This window comes from Podarcis gaigeae, assembly GCF_964106915.1.
Source record: "Podarcis gaigeae genome assembly, chromosome: 10".
Classification (NCBI taxonomy): Eukaryota; Metazoa; Chordata; class Lepidosauria; order Squamata; family Lacertidae; genus Podarcis; species Podarcis gaigeae.
The window spans coordinates 3,031,617-3,045,679 of NC_139686.1; the positions used below are offsets into that span (position 1 = coordinate 3,031,617).

At 43.9% G+C, this 14,063-nt stretch overlaps 2 protein-coding genes across 4 annotated transcripts in view; both read right to left on the reverse strand.

The window, feature by feature from the left end:
* The window catches only part of LOC310826027 (uncharacterized protein), a 179,230-nt gene that overhangs the window by 81,942 nt on the left and 83,225 nt on the right, over window positions 1-14,063 (reverse strand). The gene's annotated exons all lie outside the window — the stretch shown is intronic.
* The window catches only part of LOC310826081 (uncharacterized protein), a 78,079-nt gene that overhangs the window by 28,421 nt on the left and 35,595 nt on the right, over window positions 1-14,063 (reverse strand). The window lies entirely within an intron of this gene.

Genomic DNA, 14,063 nt, shown 5'->3' on the forward strand with positions numbered 1-14,063 from the left:
GACTGGGCAGAATGGCTGTGTCTGGACAGGGCAGGGGCTTATGGGGTGGGAAGAGGATGGAGATTGCAGGATGGAAGGGTGGGGGGACTGGACCCCCAACTTTCCAGGGATCCCTCTCTGGTCGCCTTGAAGGGGTGGCCGATTTCTGGGCGGGAGGGAGAAGCGAAGGCAGCCCCTCGATGGAGACGTCTCCCCCTCCCCAAAGACTGGTCTCCTCCCCCCCCGCGCCAATGCTGCGCTTCCTTCCCCAGGGATGCTCCCCTCCCTCCTCCCCCCACCCTTGGCCCCCTCCCTCTCTCCCGGAGTCTCCCCTGCACCCAGAGGCCCCCTTGGCGCGGCTCACCCCTTGCCATGCGCGACCCATTTCTCCATCTGGAGGGGCCCCCATGATAAGATGGGGAGGGACAGGGGGGTCTCTATCTAGGCGTCTCTCTCGCCTGTTAACCCTTTCACGGTCTGCCTCTCTCCGCGCGGAGCGCACAGGGCCCCAGGGATGCCTGCGCGGGGGAAACAGGGCCGGGAGTCCTCGTGGGACCCCGTGGGTGGGCGCCCCATGTCCACCCCTGCCAAGGAAAGCCCCTTTCACTGCAGGCGTGCCGGGATCCAGGCCCCACGGAAGGCGCTTGGGGGAGCTGGCGGGGTCTCTGGGTCCTTTTCTCCCCTCCCCCCGCGACCCCTTTACCTCTTTGTCCTCGCTCCCGATTCTCCTTTCCTGCAACATCCACTGGGGGGGGGGTCCCCTGCCTCCTCCCTCCCCTTTCTGAAAGCACGCGCCGCTAGAGCCACGGGGCACAGCAGCAATCCGGAGTGGAAACTCCACTTCCAGGAGAAGCAGGCAGTTGGGGGAGGCTCAGTCACCCCATTCCTGGAGCGAAGCCGGATTGGAGGAGAAACAATGTATTGGGGGAGGGATTTGGGATGGTGGGGGTGGGGTGAGAGGAGGATGTGCCGGGAGGGGAGGAGAGGTATAGAGGAGGGGGAGGAGAAAGTCCCCCCTCCTCTTCCTTTAGTGGATCGGAGAGCGGGGGAGGGGCTGATCCCGGAGATCCAGCTGAAAAGTGGGTCCCGTCCCTCCTACAAGGTTTGCATTGCAACATCCTCCCCTCCCCCACCCCATGAGCTTAGATCCCTCCGTGTTTTAGGTCTTGGTGCTGTTCAAAGCAGGAATGGAGGGGGGCAGCTAAACGACTCCCCCAAATCCCAGCTCCCCACCCCAGCCTCTGACTCAGGCCAGAACAAGGACCCTGGACACAGGCCCCGTCCATGCACAACAGCCAAGAGGCTCAGCAAAGCAGCCGATACAATTGGAGCCAGAAGCGGATTCCATGTGTTAAGGGAGAAATCTGTGGTGTTACCGGAAAAATCCGAGGGCTCCCTTGGACAAAAACAAAGACACCAACCAGAGTAAATTGGAGCAAATCAGCAGCCTGTAGGCTTGGCCTTTATTGACTGTTGCAACAGGGTATTCCCCTCACTTGCAGGAGAGAGGAAAGACCCAGAAAAATGGTGTGCCAGGTCTTATAAAAACTTTTGAAATTCCCATCCCCTAGGTCAAGCCCACCCCCAGAAACATCATGCATACATTACAGAAAGGAGGGGTTGAGGGAGGAGTTGTGGTGGTAACCTGAGTGTCCTGTCACCTGGCCGGTTCCCCCTTTCCCCCTCGCCATGAGTTATTTTCTGAAGACAAAAGGTAGTCGCAGTTTCCTGCCCCGAGGGAAGATCTGATCATTGTCCTTTGTCCATGCTGAATCCACTCCCATATGGAAGTTCTTTGTGATCTTGATTGTCTTCTGTCTGGTATCATCAGGGTTGGCATGGGCAGAGCTCCTGTGGATGTGCTGAGACAGTGAAGGGATTATGGCTGACCAGAACCAAGCCACCCCCTTTTGATAGTCCTTGTCATATGGAATAAAATAAAAATGGAACAGTGCAAATCCGATGTATGGTTGATTTTTTCTATGAATTTATAACAGAAGTGTGGCGTATGTAGTGTGTGAGTGTGTGTGAAGTTTGTACAAACTGGATGATGGGGGGGGGGGGTTCCTGCTACACCACCACCCAAAAGTACAATAGAAGTTCCTTTGCATGTCTGGAGCCTGAGGCGAGTCAGGGGATGAGATTTGGCTTCCTTTGGCTAACAATGAGCCCAGCAATTGTCACCTCTGGGAACGTCCTGGAGTCCTTTTGCCAGGGGAAAATAGCTTTGGAATGGGGGGAACTGGGAAAGGAGATGATTTTATATTATTTTTAAAGCTAGGTGAATTCCCTGAGCTGTCAGGTTGGAAGGATATATTCAGGCATAATATTTGTAATATTTAACTTTAAAGATGTGCCCCCCCTGTAATTTCCGTAACAAGCCGATACAATTGTAGCCAGAAGCGGATTCCAAAATCTGAGGGCATAGCAACTGGGCAGGGCTCCTGTGGATGTGCTGGGATGATGAAGGGATTATGGCTGCCCTGTATCACACCTTCCCCATTTTGTAGTCTTTCCTTCATGGAGTAAAATAAAAGTGGAACAGTGCAAATCCGATGTATGGTTGATTTTTCTATGAATTTATCACAGAAGCGTGGCATATGTAGTGTGTGAGTGTGAGTGTCTGTGAAGTTTGTACAAGCTGAATGATTGGGGTGGGGGGTTCCTGCTACAGGGCTGATCCCGGCAATGTGGCTTTGGTTTTTGCACACAAAGCCCCGACACCCAGGTAAAATTCTTCCCTTGTGTCTCCGTCAGAGGTAACACAATGCGGCCCGGAAGAAAGCAAGGCAGCTGTAGATATGTTTGCAGGCAGAGTCCCCGCCCCATGCGAAGAGTGAAGCAGCCCAGAACTAAAGCGCGTTGCAATTTCTACACCCTCAGATAGTCACCCCCCCTCATCACAGAGAGCACCCCAAAAACATCCCCGGTTGTGCCACAAAAAGAGTTGTACCTGGAAGTCAGATCAGACTCCGAGTTCATGTTTTGGCAACATGACAAGTCTGTCCATTGGGATCCCTGAGGATTCCTGCTCCCTGCCTTTTCCTGGCCAGCCTGAGAGATCACTGGAAAGTTGTGGGGAGGGAGGGGGGTCGTGACTCGGCAGAGTCAAAGGGAATGTATGGTGTTATTACAATTTGTTGGAAAAGAATATGTAAGGAAAACAATTAAAATTCATTTGGAAAAAAGAGATCACTGGAAAGGGCGGATTTCTTGACTCCAGAATCCATCATCGCAGACCCGTTTCATTCAGGCATAGAGATCTGCTCTTTGGACCAGTCTGCTTGGATCATCAGCTTTACCTGCAGCAATTGCATGTTGATTGCCCTCTTAAAAGACAAAGTCCAGCAGCTGGAGGAACGTGTAGCTACGCTCCAAAGAATTAGAGAGCTGGAGCTCTTCTTGGAAGCAACAGAGCACACCGTCTCCACCAAGGAGGAGACAGGGGACTCCCCTGGGAAGGAGGCTGGTTCACCAACACAGGAGCCAGATATATGGAGAAACGTGACTCAAAGAAGTAGGAGGCCCAGGGTTCGCTCTGATTGTTTAGAAATACACAATCGCTTTGAGGTCCTCTCCCCTAGCATGGAAGACGAAGAGCAGACTCCATTTGAGGATCTCTCCCTCATTACAGTCGATCAGGTATATGAAGACGAGCAGCAAAGTCAGTCCTCAAGGAATGTGCAGGCGACCTTGAAACGGACAGCTCATGGAAGAACCCTGACCAAACCTAAGAGGAGGCATGTAGTGGTGATAGGGGATTCCCTACTGAGGGGAACAGAAGCAGTGATCTGTGTGCCTGACAAGATGTCTTGGGAGGTGTGCTGTCTCCCTGGGGCTAAGATCCAAGATGTAACTGAACGACTGCAAGGAATCATAAAACTCACTGACAAATACCCCTTCCTCTTGGTTCATGTGGGAACCAATGACACTGCAAGAAATAGCCTCCAGAAGATCAAAAGAGACTACGAGGCTCTGGGCAGGAAATTGAAGCAATTAAATGCACAAATTGTCATCTTATCTGTCCTCCCAGTTGAACGACGTGGCCCAGGGAGAGAGCGAAAAATAGTGGAAGTGAACAGCTGGCTTCACAAATGGTGTAAACAGGAACGGTTTGGATTCTTAGATCACGGACTGCAGTTTCTTGAAGATGGACTTCTGGCAAGCGATGGGCTGCACCTCACAATGGTTGGGAGGAATGTTTTTGCCAAAAATCTCAGAAACCTCATCAGGAGGGTTTTAAACTGACTAATGTGGGGGAGGGAGACAGTGCTCCTGAAGGTAGAAATCTATCAATTGATGAAGATGTTCATCCAAATGTCATAGACCAAACGGAGCAAACAGCACGCAGACCTAGTGGTGGGAGGAAAAAATCCTTAAATAAGAGACACGGGGGAATGATTAATGGACTTCAATGTCTGTACACTAATGCGCAAAGCATGGGAAATAAACAAGATGAGCTTGAGCTCTTGGTACAGCAAACTAAATATGACATAATTGGCATCACTGAAACCTGGTGGGATAAGTCCCACGATTGGAATGTAATAATGGAGGGATACAATCTATTTCAGAGAAACAGACCAGACAAGAAAGGAGGAGGAGTGGCGTTATATGTCAGGGATGTGTATACCTGTGAAGAGATCCAAGATTTAGAACCTCAAAGCCAAAGTGAGAGCATTTGGGTCAAAATTAAGGGAGAGAAGAATAACAGTGACCTCATTGTGGGAGTTTACTATAGATCCCCAAGCCAAACGGAGGACATAGATGATGCCTTCCTGGAACAGATGACCAAGCATGCAAAAGGAAGGGAGATAGTAGTAATGGGGGACTTCAATTACCCGGATATTTGTTGGATGTCAAACTCAGCCAAGAGCATAAGGTCAAACAGATTCCTCACTGGCCTTGCAGACAACTTCATTGTCCAGAAAGGGGGAGAAGCAACAAGAGGAACAGCCATTTTAGATCTGGTCCTAACCAAAGTTGATGACCTGGTTAGTGGGGTAGAAGTGGAAGGATCATTAGGCGCGAGTGATCATGCTCTTCTGAAGTTTACTATACAGCGGAAAGGAGCAGCCAAGCATACTAGGACTCAATTTCTTGACTTTAAGAAAGCCGACTTCATAAAACTTAGGGAAGTGCTGGGTGAGATCCCATGGACCGTAATACTAAAAGGAAAGGGAGTTCATGATGGCTGGGAGTTTGTTAAGAGGGAGATAGTAAAAGCACAACTTCAGGCAATACCAATGAGACGGAAACATGGAAGGTGCCTAACGAAGCCAGGGTGGCTATCTAAAGAACTTTTAACTGAGTTAAGATTAAAAAAGGATGTGTACAAAAATGGAAAAGGGGGGAAACCACCAAAGAGGAATTCAAACAAATAGCCAGCACGTGTAGACACAAAGTCAGAAAAGCTAAAGCACAGAATGAACTCAGGCTTGCTAGAGAGGTTAAAAGCAACAAAAAAGGCTTTTATGGGTATGTCTGTAGCAAAAGGAAGAACAAAGAAACAGTGGGGTGACTCAGAGGAGAAGATGGTGAAATGCAAACAGGGGACACAGAAAGGGCTGAACTCCTCAATGCCTTCTTTGCCTCAGTCTTCTCCGATAAAGAAAACATTGCCCAACCTGAAGAATTTGAAGCAAATGATTCAGCAGAGGAAACACAGCCCAGAATAACTAAGGAGATAGTACAAGAATACCTGGCTAGTTTAGATGTATTCAAGTCCCCAGGGCCAGACAAACTGCATCCAAGAGTATTAAAAGAACTGGCAGATGTGATCTCAGAACCACTGGCAGTCATCTTTGAGAATTCCTGGAGAACAGGCAAAGTCCCGGCAGACTGGAGGAGGGCAAATGTTGTCCCTATTTTCAAAAAGGGGAAAAGAGAGGACCAAAATAATTACCGCCCAGTCAGTCTGACATCAATACCAGGGATGATTCTGGAGCAGATCATTAAGCAAACAGACTGTGAGCACCTAGAAAGGAATGCTGTGATCACCAATAGTCAGCATGGATTTCTGAAAAATAAGTTATGTCAGACTAACCTGATCTCGTTTTCTGACAGAATTACAAGCTTAGTAGATGAAGGGAACACAATGGATGTAGCCTACCTTGATTTCAGCAAGGCATTTGACAAGGGGCCCCATGATATTCTTGTAATGAAGCTGGTAAAATGCGGTCTTGACTATGCTACCACTCAGTGGATTTGTAACTGGCTGACTGACCAAACCCAAAGGGTGCTCATCAATGGTTCCTCTTCATCCTGGAGAAGAGTGACTAGTGGGGTGCCACAGGGCTCTGTCTTGGGCCCGGTCTTATTCAACATCTTTATCAACGACTTGGATGATGGACTCAAGGGCATCCTGATCAAATTTGCAGATGACACCAAACTGGGAGGGGTGGCTAACACCCCAGAGGACAGGATCACACTTCAAAATGACCTTGACAGATTAGAGAACTGGGCCAAAACAAACAAGATGAATTTTAACAGGGAGAAATGTAAAGTATTGCACTTGGGCAAAAAAAATGAGAGGCACAAATACAAGATGGGTGACACCTGGCTTGAGAGCAGTACATATGAAAAGGATCTAGGAGTCTTGGTTGACCACAAACTTGACATGAGCCAACAGTGTGACGCGGCAGCTAAAAAAGCCAATGCAATTCTGGGCTGCATCAATAGGAGTATAGCATCTAGATCAAGGGAAGTAATAGTGCCACTGTATTCTGCTCTGGTCAGACCTCACCTGGAGTACTGTGTCCAGTTCTGGGCACCACAGTTCAAGAAGGACACTGACAAACTGGAACGTGTCCAGAGGAGGGCAACCAAAATGGTCAAAGGGCTGGAAACGATGCCTTACGAGGAACGGCTAAGGGAGCTGGGCATGTTTAGCCGGGAGAAGAGGAGGTTAAGGGGTGATATGATAGCCATGTTCAAATATATAAAAGGATGTCACATAGAGGAGGGAGAAAGGTTGTTTTCTGCTGCTCCAGAGAAGCGGACACGGAGCAATGGATCCAAACTACAAGAAAGAAGATTCCACCTAAACATTAGGAAGAACTTCCTGACAGTAAGAGCTGTTTGACAGTGGAATTTGCTGCCAAGGAGTGTGGTGGAGTCTCCTTCTTTGGAGGCTTTAAGCAGAGGCTTGACAACCATATGTCAGGAGTGCTCTGATGGTGTTTCCTGCTTGGCATGGGGTTGGACTCGATGGCCCTTGTGGTCTCTTCCAACTCTATGATTCTATGATTCTATTCTATGATTCTATGATTCCCTTTCCTGCAAGAAGTCGGGCGTGTGGGGGTCCCGTTGGTTCGGCTCTGCAGAGGCTGCCGGGGGGGGGCGCCTGCTGGGATCCGGTGAGTCTCCTCTCTCCCAGCATAGGGCCCATGGGGAGAGCGGGGGTCCCAGTGCTGCATGGTGAGAGGGGGGCAAGTCAGGGCGGGGAGGGTCGCAGGAGGGCGGCAGCTCTGCTCTTCCTTTGCATGGATGTGCTGCTGGCCCCTTGGGTCCAGGAGCGGGGAAATGCATGCAGAGAAACCCCATTCAGATGTATGGATCAGTCCCCTTATATAACAGAGGTTGTAGGCGGATGGAAACATTCGGACATGAAATATACCCTGGTCCCTAAAACCTCACCTGTGCAAGGAAGGAAGAAGGAAAGAGGGCAGAGAGGAGAAAGCACTTTCTTTTGCAGGGCAGAGTAAAACCTGTGGAACTCCCTCCCACAAGAGGCAGGGAGGCCACCAATCAAGGTGGCGTTAAAAGAGAAGGAGGCCAATCAGTGAAGGAGGAGGAAGAGAGGGCGATGGGGGAATCCTCTGCCCTGTCTCCCACATAGGAGGCAGCCCTATGGTCTGATCCTGCAGGCCTCATTTCTCCTCCAGTGCTTAGTGTTGGGATTCAGCAAAGGAATCCGTCCAGTCCTTGGATCAGCATGAAACTGCAACCCGAGCTTCAGCAGTCTTCAGTAGCTGGGCACACACACTCAGCAGAGTAAACGCACAACAGAAGTGGCTGGAGAGGCATATGTGAGCATATTTACAAGCAGTTTATTCAGCATACATCAGGGGAAAGGAATCATGTCTGCTCTCCTTCATGTCCAAAGCAAGACAGCATAAGCAAAAGCCATACACAAACAGAAGTTCCCAGAAAGCTGTGCTGGAGTGTAAACAGGCATGTGACACATAACAGTCATGCCTGTCCCTTAAGATGGAATGGAAATATTCTAACACTTATTTCCTCCAGATGCAAGTGTGTTCTTGGAGATTGCTGGGGGTTGGATTAGATGATCCTTGGGGTGCCATCCACCTCTATATTTCTATGAAAACACCACAGGAGGTCTCACAAGCCAAGGCATTGAGAGCAGGAGAGGTCCTGCTGGAATGGAATCAACCAGTGTGACTGTTTTAGAAGAGGAATCCAATGTGTTTGTTGTGGGGGGGGACTCCATGAGGAGGGGTAGATCCTTGATCTACTTGGACAAAGAGGCAGGAGTGGAAAGTCCTTCATAAAGAGAGGCAGCCCAGCCAATCATCTGGCTGCTGCATTTTGGGCCAGTTCCCGAGTCGCCTTCAAGGCAGTTCCACACAGAGAGCGTTGCAACCATCCCATCTGGAGCAGAGCAGGAAGGACCAGGGCCATGTCCTCTCTGTCCCGAAAGGTCTGTGGGGTGGGGAACTAGCCTGAGCTGGACATGGGCCTCAAGCGACCATGATGGACCCAGGAGTGCCCTCAAGTATTCATGACTGGGGAGGGGGAGCGTTAAGCAATGTAACATCATCAACATCATTACTGTTAGTTCCCTGTCTGTAATCAAGACAAGAACCAGAATGGAAAGCAGACATTGTAAAGATGTTCTCAGAACTTAAGACAGATATAAAAAGTAGTGAGAAAAATTGGGTCATATGGAAACCAAATTAGAGCAAATGGACAATAAAATTGATTTAACAGTGAATGAACTGAAAGACCAAATGAAAGAAATTGCAAAAAAATAATACTGAAATTGTTAAAAGAACACAGAACTTGGAAGAGGCAATGAAAAGGACAAAATTAGAAATGAGAGAGGTCCGAAAGGAAGAGGAAAAAATCAGGGCAGAAATGTCAGAAGTGAATAGAATGCAGGAGGAGCTCTGGGACGCGGTTGCGATGAATGAACTTCGGCAATGGGAATCTAATCTGAGATCGGTGCCAGAAACCCAAGGAGAAAAGATTAAAGAAAAATTGACGGCAGAAATTGCCCAATGGTTGGACATGAAAATTGAAGTGGAGAAAACGATACAAAACACCTTCAGGATCAAAACAAGAACGACTAGAGCCAAAAAATTCCCTGGTGATTGTCTGATTATTTTCAAAGATAGGGAAATGAGAGACTTGATTTTGCAAAAAAAACAGAGAAAAACGTCTAAACATTGATGGGAACTACATAATTATTTTTAAAGACGTGCCGGTGAGACTGTTGAGAAAAGGAGATCAATATAGACAATTGGTACAAATATTGAAGAAAAATGGAATAGAATTCAAGTGGGAGTTTCCAGAAGGAGTAACATTTACATACAAAGGGAAGAGGCACAGATTGACAAAATTAGAAGATGTGGGGGGGAAAAATTAGAAGCTACAGAGAACTGACCAGAGAAGGAGAAGGTGCAGAGGCGGCAGGAGTACGAGGTGACGAGGGAGATTCACTGGAGTTGGAGGAGGAGGAAGAGCGAAGCAGAAAGGAAAAAAGAAGAGGAAGAGGAGGGAAACAAGATGAAGAAGAGGAAATTGAAGAAGATAAGGAAGAGAAAGAGAAGTAAAAAAAAACAAGAGGAAAAAATATATTTAATTGGCAGACATCATGGCACTAAAATTATGGACATGGAATACAAATGGACTGAATGAAAGGGAAAAAAGGAATAAAGTGGTACAATATTTAAAACAGAAGAATTTGGACATTATTTGCCTATAAGAGACCCATGTTAAAAAAGCGCATAGGAAAATTTTGGTCAATAAGAAATTGGGAAATGAATTTATTTCATTGGATAAAAGCAAGAAGAGAGGGGTGGTATTGTATATAAAAAGTAAACTAGAGGCACAACTATTCATAGATGAAGAAGGCAGGATTATAGCAGTACAAGTCAACTGGCAAGGCGAAAAATTAATAATTATTGGAGTCTATGCACCAAATGGAAGTAAAGCAGAATTTTTCAAAGGACTGGAGGAAAAGTTATTTGAATACCTGGACCAGAAAATAATAATAATGGGAGATCTGAACGGTGTGGTTTCAATGGAAATGGATAGACTTCGGGCCAAAGGCAAATCGAAGGAAGGGAAACTACCAAAAACTTTTTTTGATACGGCGGAAAACTGCAATTTGGTGGACATTTGGAGATTGAGGCACCCGTTAGAAAAACAATTCACTTTCTACTCAGAAGTAAATCAAGCGATGTCTCGAATAGATCAGATTTGGATTTCTGGTGAATTAACTACAAGAATATTAAAGATTGAGATTCAACCCAAAGTATTATCAGATCACAATGCGGTTAAAGCCATTCTAAAAGGGAATGAAGAAAAATCTTTCAGGTGGAGACTAAACGAAAACCTCCCAGATGACCCAAAAACTGTGGATATGGCTAAGAAATGTTTGATGGATTATTTCGTGAATAACTCTAACAAAGGAACGAAGATGAGTATGGTTTGGGATGCCAGCAAAGCTGTAATGAGAGGATTTTTCATTCAACAAAACTCAATTAAAAACAGAATGAGAGAAAAAGGGAAGAAAGAAATTCTAAGACAAATAATGGAAAATGAAAAGAAATTAAGACCAAATGATGAGAGGGTTAAACAGAGTATAAAAATGCTTCAGACACAATTTGCAATGATAATTAACAAAGAAGTGGAATGGAACATAAAAAGAATGAAACAAAAGAATTTTGAATCCGCAAACAAATCGGGAAAATGGCTTGCGTGGCAAATTAAAAAGAGGAAGGAACAAAGTACGATCAATAAAATTAAAATAGAAGATCAAGAGATAGAGAACCCGAAAGGAATAAGGAAAGGCTTTGTGGACTTTTATAAAAATTTATATAAAAGAAAAGAGAAACTTAATATAAAAACAATAGAAGAGTATTTAAGGAAGAAAAAGGTCAAAAAATATCAGAGAGTAACAAAATTAAATTGAATGAACCAATAGAATTGGAAGAGGTTTGAAGAGCAATAAAGGACCTAAAAAGTGGGAAGGCACCGGGGCCGGACGGATTCAGTGCAAGATATTACAAGGAAATGAAACACACCCTACTTGTACCATTGAAAGAAGTAATGAATAATATACTGGAAAAAGGAGAAATACCTGAAACTTGGAAAGAAGCATACATAACGTTAATTCCCAAACAAGACTCTGACTTAATGCAGGTTAAAAATTACAGGCCAATCTCATTATTGAATAATGACTATAAAATGTTTGCAAACATTTTAGCAAACAGGATGAAAAAGGTGTTAAATGAAATGATACATAAGGATCAGGCGGGTTTCCTTCCTGGTAGACAAATGAAAGATAACATAAGAAATTTAATTAATATAATTGAATATCTGTCTAGCGGGAAGGATAAACAAGCTATGTTGATTTTTGTGGATGCTGAGAAGGCCTTTGATAATATTTTTTGGGAATATATGTTAAAGAACTTAGAGTATATGGATGTGGGTCAATCCTTTTTCAGCGATATAAAGGCAATATATTCAGAACAGAGAGCAAAATTAATTGTTAACAATGTTATAACAGAAAATATTGCCATAACGAAGGGTACAAGACAGGGATGACGGTTATCTCCGCTGTTATTCATCTCGGTCCCAGAGGTTTTCCTAAGAACATTAAGAAACAATGAAAATATAAAAGGTGTAACAGTGGGTGGTAATCAATACAAGGTTAAAGCCTTTGCCGATGACTTGGTTATAACTATAGAAGATCCTATACAGAGTGTTAAAGAGGTGTTAGAAGAGATTGAACATTTTGGTCAGGTGTCGGGTTTTACATTAAACAGGAAAAAAAACCAAAATAATGGTTAAAAACCTAGATCAAGAAGTTATAGAAGAAATACAGCAACAAACAGAAATGAATGTGGTAAAAAAAGGAAAATATCTAGAAATTATGTTAACTCCCAGGAATATTGACTTATTTCAAAATAACTATGTACCAATTTGGAATAAAATCAAATGTGACTTAGATGTATGGGCAAGAATGAGATTATCGTTATGGGGAAGAATTGCAACGATAAAAATGAGTGTGCTACCAAAAATGTTGTTTTTGTTTCAAACAATACCAATAATTAAAGGTGTGACAATATTTAAAGAATGGCAAAGAACAGTGTCAAGATATATCTGGCAGGGCAAAAAGCCAAGAATTAAATTTAAGATATTAACAGATGCAAAAGAAAGAGGAGGCTTTGCCCTGCCAGACCAAAAGTTATATTATGAAGCTTCGTGTCTTTGCTGGGTGAAAGAATGGATAAAACTAGAGAACACAGAATTGTTGGATTTAGAAGGATATGACAATAGATTTGGGTGGCATGCATATTTATGGTGTGATAAGAACAGAGTGCATAAACAGTTACAGATAGGTAGCCGTGTTGGTCTGCCACAGTCAAAACAAAAAAAAATCCTTCTAGTAACAGAGTGCATAAAGGTTTTGAAAACCATATTTTCAGAGGAACGTTGATTGAAGTATGGAACAGGTATAAAAACCTATTAGAGCCTAAAACTCCATTGTGGTTATCGCCACTGGAGATAATGAGTGTGAAAAAGGTCAATATGACAGGGAATTGGATTACATATGAAAATTTGATAATTAAAGAAGGAGATAAATTGAATTTGAAACCATACGAAGAGGTTAAAGAAAAGGTGAATGATTGGCTGCACTATTTTCAGTTGAACGCAATGTTTAAAAAAGAGATGCGAGAAAAAGGTTTTTTAGAAAGAAAATCTAGGTTTCATCAAGAAATTTTGAATAGTGATGTAAAAATATTGTCAAAAATGTATAAATTATTACTTGAATGGCATACAAAAGATGAAGAAGTAAAAACGGTTATGACTCAATGGGCCAAAGATTTTGGTTATAACATACAATTAGAGGAGTGGATAAAATTAGGGAAAGAGGGAATGAAGTTCACCGCATGTACTACGATAAAAGAAAATGTTATGAAAATGATATATAAGATGGTATGTAACTCCAGTGAAACTTGGAAAGATGTTTAAAGTTAGTAATAAATGTTGGAAATGTCAAGAGAAAGAAGGAACATTTTATCACATTTGGTGGGAATGTAAGAAAGTGAAATGCTTTTGGGAAATGATTTATAACGAGATGAAAAAAATGTTGAGATATACATTTGCTAAGAAACCAGAAGCATTGTTACTAGGCATATTAGGGAACGATGTTGAAAAGAAAGATGTGAAGCTATTTAGATATGCAGTTACAGCAGCCAGAATTTTGTTGGCCCAAAAATGGAAACAGGAAGAAATGCCAACGAGGGAAGAATGGAGAATGAAATTGATGGAATATGCAGAAATGAACAAATTAACGGGAAAAATTCGAAACCAACGCGATCAGAGATTCACCGAGGACTGGAATAAATTTACAGAGTATATCAAAACTGTGTGTGATCAAGAAATAACGCTTGTTGGATTTCAGGAAGCTCTGTGAAAAGAATAGATAGGAATGTCGCTTAAAAGAGAAGATAAAATAAGGATTGTTAAAGTGCAACATAAATTTAGGAAATGTGAGAAGTTGTGATAAATATGAAAATTGTCAGATAGGCTGATGGAAGTCTAAAAGATGTATAAGTTAAATTGGATGTTAAATTATAAATGGAATGTTTATTGGAAATTTGAATAAAATTATTTTTTTTTTTAAAAAAAGTTCCCTGTCTGTAATCCGAATCTCCTAGAGCAGATTACAAAATTTTAAAAAACCAATAAAAACAGTTGAAAACACATCACAGTGGTACCTCAGGTTAAGAACTTGATTCCTTCCGGAAGTCCAGTCTTAACCTGAAACTGTTCTTAACCTAGACACCACTTTAGCTAATGGAGCCTCCTGCTGCTGCCGCACGATTTCT